This window comes from Nycticebus coucang, chromosome 21 (assembly GCF_027406575.1).
Source record: "Nycticebus coucang isolate mNycCou1 chromosome 21, mNycCou1.pri, whole genome shotgun sequence".
Lineage (NCBI taxonomy): Eukaryota > Metazoa > Chordata > Mammalia > Primates > Lorisidae > Nycticebus > Nycticebus coucang.
Window position 1 is genome coordinate 9714838 of NC_069800.1, and position 5358 is coordinate 9720195.

A 5358-nucleotide genomic window follows, 5' to 3' on the forward strand; every position below is an offset into this window, starting at 1 on the left:
GACCTTGGACACAGCACTCTCCATTTTCAACACAGAACCTCCCCCTCCCGGTTCTCTGAACACCAGCTGCCCCTGGGCAGGCAGGGCTGGGACAGGAAAGTCGCACTCAGGGTTGGAATCGCAGAACCCCGGTGTCCTGAGGGCGTCGCGCTGAGGTGGTCGCCAGGCCTGGTCCCCTCGCAAAGGGCGGCGCTGAGGAGCTGTGCGTTCCATCACAGCCACAACGCCCAGGAGCAGTCGCGGGCCACGCCGAGGTACCCTGCGTCCTCTACAGCCTGCGGCGCCAAGGGGCTCAGCATTCTAAGCAAACTTTTTTCTGCTCCTACATTGCTTAATGCTCCATGGCTTGCTTTTCTAAGCTATTAATAACAGGAACTAGCACAAAAAATTTGGAGGATTAAATGAGTACTTAGCACAGTGCCCAGCACACACTCCATCAAGATTAGATTTTAGCCCAATTCCAAATGTTTGGGCTACACTCATCCTCTGTCCACAACCTCAGCCATGCCCATCTCCTGAATCCTAAACTTCCTGGAGCCTGTGTCCTAGCATCATCTCCCCTCCATGATCCTCCACCTCTCTAGACATCCCCTTCGGCCCTGCACTGTGGCTACTGAAGAAAACCTTTGGTCCTGCTGGGCTAACGAAGGGGAATGTTGGGAACAAGGTCTACTTGGGTAAGGTTTTGCAGCTAAGTGAGCCCATCTCCTTCATGTAGGTGTATGATTTGAGTAGACATACGTAAATGCATGCTCATATATGCACACACGTGTGCATACACGCACAGCACACCCTTCCTTCAAGCCCCAGGTCCAGGCTCTAACCTTGAGCTTGGGTAACCGTTTGATGGTCTTGAGGGACCGTAAGACGCGCAGAACTCTTAGGGACTTGATGGTGTTGATGTCTTTCCCTTTGGATCCTCTAGAAGGGAGAAACCACAGATGCAGACAGGTGGAGTTGTGAGTGGCACCCATGCAGCCCCCCAGGGTCTGGCTCATACCCCTCTGTATCCAGAAGCAGGGAGGCCTTGCCCTGCAGGTACCACAGGCCACTTGGCTCTTCCCATGGTTGCCTGCCTGGGGCCTCATCTGAGGACAGGGGCCAGGCTGGGACCAGCACCAAGACAGCAGCATCTGGGGCACAGGGAGAGCCCAGAGTTCCCTCAACCACACTCTGACAGCCACCCCGAGCCAGCTTCCAGGAGCAGAGGAGAGGGGGCCTGTATCAGTACTGTAGTCCTTTAGTACCGCAACATTCTGGAAGGGCTTTCCCCCTGCTTTCTCAGTCCTGGCAGAGGGAGGTAAGGGGGCCGTGTCTGGCCTCTTCCTACAGTTCTCCTTGGCCACCCTAACACTATTGCAGATGACAAAAAGCTGACAGAAAAGAAGAGGGAAGTGGGGAAGGAAAGTAAGAAAGAGACGTTACATACATAAACCATGAGTGAGGAAGGAGGGAGGGAGCCACAGACAGAGCAGTGGACAGGGAAACTCACACAGAGGGGAGCAGGGAGAAAGTCAGGGAAAAGAAAACTCAGGCACTAGAAACAAGCTCCGAAGTCCAGGGTTCATGTGCCCACATCAGGGACTCTCGCAGGAAAAGCCAGAGCAGACCTAGGTGCTGCCTCTGCTTGCCAGGGCCCCAGGAACTGGGCCTAGCAGGCACTGGGGGCCAACCTACTGACCTCCTACCAACTCCACCTGAGGCGAGGCCAGGCCAGGCTTCATGGAGAGCCTATTATCAGAAGCATAAAGCCCTTAGTCCATGCGGGCAGGAGTGGACAGGATGGAGTGGGCTTCATTCATACCTGGGGCTCTGGCTTCTTTACTCAGTGGGCAATGGCCTGCATGGGTGTGTGTGGTCCTATCCTTAGGGGTCTTCCTGGGCCCACTGGGTGGGGTGGGCAGAGTGTCTCAGGCCTTCATGGGGCTGGAGAGTCTGGATACCCAGTCCTCTGCTGCCCCAGCAGCAGCCTACACCCCAGAGTCCAATTAAACTCCCCTGCAATGCTGAGTTTTCAGGTGGGCAAAGCCCAGCCCCTCTAAGTTGGCTATTTCCATCACTGCAGAAGCCCCTGAACCTACTCTCAAACCACCCTCCTCTGCCAGACAGAGAAGGGAGGACAGACGCTGGCCTGGGGTGGGGCAGAGCAGGAGGAAGGCCACACTGCCTGTCTGGGAAGAGCAGCCATCTGACATCCATGCAGAATAGCCAGCTCAGGGATGCCTCCCATTCTCTTCCTCTGAAGCCACCTGGCTGGGTCTCACCTCTCTCCTCCTGCTGGGACTGTCCAGCATCCCTGGCTTCACTGTCCTCATTGCAGGACCCTTCCAACACCCTGGCAAAGTTCTCGTTCCCTTTACCATGGAAGGAGGGTTCATTAAGACACCCAGAGGGGAAGCTGGGTATGGCTGGGCACTGATGTGGTCAGGAAGGAGTGGGGAGGAAGCTGCACTTCAAGAAAGGAGCCTCAGAGGAAGCAGCTTAAGAGGTCCAACATCCTGGGGCCTATGGCCACAGCTGGAAGTTGCCACCTCACTGCCTTCCAGCTGATATTCTCAGCCTCTAGCACGTGACCAGGACACCTTGATCTTTAGGAAATACCGCAGCAAGGGCTGACCATGTCCAACCCTAGGCCCCAACCCAAGGCATGACAGAAACACTGGGCTTGGGTACATGGCTCCTAGCAGCATGCAGCCCAGATGGGGAATGTGGGTGAGCAGGAGGCGAGGCTGGTGATGAAATGGTCTGGAGAGAGGCCATTGGAGCTGTGATGCCGGACGCATGGGGGAGAGAGAGAGAAGCATTACCCCATGGTGCTCCTCCCGAATCCAGCAACAAGGAGGCAAAAAGAGCAGAGTCAGTGACACTGGCAGGATAGGAGGGGCCTTTGTGCAGGTGCAGCCTTCCCAGTAGGCTCAGAGAAGGCAAAGCCCCCAGTGTTGCCTATCGACTGTCAGGGGCCTTCCTTGTCTCTGGCTCTCACTTCACAGCTGCCCTCTGCACCCACCAGGTCCCCCCAGGCCCTGACACTCTCCACGCAAGGCCTGACAGAGTTCTCTCTAGGCCCCACTCCAGCAGGGGGAGTATTCCCACAAAGGAGGCAGAAGGAACAGCCCAATACCCCAAGAGGGTAAGATGACCTCCAACTCTGGCTGGGAACAGCACTGGCCCAGATGCTCACCTCAGGTAAAGCTGCTTGTATGGGCCCTGTGGGGCTGCACCCAGTCCTAGAACCACCGGGTACCTGTGGGACATCAGGGACAGACAGGCCTCGGGTCCCCTCAGGTCCCCTGGCCCCATAGAGCCCAGCTCCAGGAAGCTGGACCAGTTCCATATGGCCCACAGACATCACCCCATGCCCCTACACTCAAGGTCTTCTCCTTGGCCACCCTAACATGATTGTACCACGGTTCTGGGGGCTGCACGCAGCCAGACCAGAGCCAATATGGTTACTTACGAGAAGGCAAACACCACCAGGGCCCCACTGACCACAATGAAGTCCAGAATGTTCCACAGGTCCCGGAAGTAGGCTCCAGGGTGAAGGAGCAGTCCCAAGTCAATCATCTTCAGGTGAGAAACACACATTAGCGAATATAATGTTCCAGAAAAGAGGTAGAGCCAGGTCCTGGTGTCACAGGGTCACTCCCTCTCAGCAAAGGTTCGCACATCTGTGACCTCATTGCAGCCTCGGAACATGCTCACATGCCCTCCCAGGGCAGAGGTCACAGTCCAGGTCATACCCTCTAAGGGACTCAAGGTCACTGACCCCAGTGTCACAGTTCATGACAGCCTGGCACCCTGCCTGGGCTCCCTGCCACCCTGAAGCCTGAATGAGACTGGGAGGGTCTGCCACCATGTGCTCTGCAGGGCCATGCTCTGCCACACCTTCAGAGGGCCGGCTCAATGCAGCAGGAAGAGCAGCTGGTCCAGGTTATAGGACTTTCATTTGTGGCCTGGCTCTGCCACTCCCTGTGTGGGGACTTGGAACAGGTGCCAGGACCTCTGTAGCCTCAGTTTCCTCATTTATAAAACATGATGATGTGCCGAGTGCCACCCTGAGAGTATGCACTGGGCACACATGCTGAAGTCACAGGTGTACACACACGTGTGCACATCCAACCACGCTGAGCACATGCCTGTCAGACACTGATAAGGGAACACTCAGATCCACACGTAGAGACAGAAATGAAGGCTGCAGTGAGGCGGCAGACCCTGAGCCTGTTACCAGGCAAATGCCAGACCCCTTTTAAATTTGTGTCTTCACTGCCTACTTCCCACGGCCCCCCAGCTCTCTCCAGGCTTCTTGGCCTCCTGTCACACAGCAGCCCTAGGGAAGGAGCTGAACCCAAAGTGTCCTGTTCCAGGAGTGGAGTGCAGCAGGGACCCAGGCACTGCTGGGGAGGCGATCCTGCACAAGGGGTCCTCAATGAATGACGAAGCCTCTTGTTCTCAAAACACACCCCATATGCATGCAGCAGGTGCTCTCATGTCCTCACACACGTATGCATATACTCACTGCTTACCCGCCCACTGTGCACCCTCACCAGAGGCTACTAGGAATGTGGCTTAACCCCCAGCCTTAGCCCCATCTCATGTGGGAAGATGAGCAAAACACTAGGTAGCTGGGATGGCCACACAGCTCACCTTTATCACCATCTCAAAGGTGAAGACACCTGTGAAGATGTAGTCCATGTACTTCAGAGCCTGAAAACAAAAGGAAGGTTATTCCAAACACCAAGCTGGGGCCTGAGCCAGGGTTGCTGCAGGGGCTCCGAGCTCCTCTGAGTCACTGGGCAGACAGCCAATCTGGGAGCTGTGGGCTTGGGCATTAGGAGGCAGGGCTCAGACATGCATCCATCCCTTTGGGCTAGTCCCCTGGCTGCAGCCCCAACCCCTGCTACTCCTGCCTTCAGACACTGGGCCCTGCACGCCTGAGGAGGAGACATAGCAGAGAGGGAGGATGTTAGGGGAGAAGCCAGCCCCTCTGCCACTCACATTGTTTCTGGGAGAGTCTGTCCGCACAGGGTCCTCTGCAGCCAGAGCAATGCTACTCAGGGCAATGACCACGAGGATGACCATCTCGAAGTAGCGCATGGTCACTATGTAGTGGCAGAGGCACCGCAGCCTGTGGGGATAAAGCATGGAGGCTGTGAGCAAGCTGGGCACACTTGGCTCAGCTACAGGCACCAGAGCCTTCTCCACTTCTCCTGGCACAGCAGCCCGGTGACAATGGTGGCTGAGGTACTCATGAGGGCAGCCCAGGACAAGGAGTGGGAAGGCTGCACAGCCCACAGCTCACAGGCTACAGCTCACAGGCCACACTTCCGTACAGCATAACCACTTGTGTCCACCTGGCTG

At 56.4% G+C, this 5358-nt stretch overlaps 1 long non-coding RNA gene across 2 annotated transcripts; it reads right to left on the minus strand.

Annotated features, from left to right (window-relative positions):
• Positions 1-871: 871 nt before the first annotated feature.
• On the minus strand, positions 872-4704 carry LOC128574229 (uncharacterized). 2 transcript variants are annotated; one of them, XR_008376649.1, is made up of 3 exons: positions 4645-4704; positions 3490-3564; positions 872-921 (listed from the first exon to the last, which is right to left on the minus strand). It is a non-coding gene; the product is annotated as an uncharacterized LOC128574229 (long non-coding RNA). The 2 variants fall into 2 exon arrangements; XR_008376648.1 differs by having other exon boundaries at positions 3458-3564.
• Positions 4705-5358: the final 654 nt, after the last annotated feature.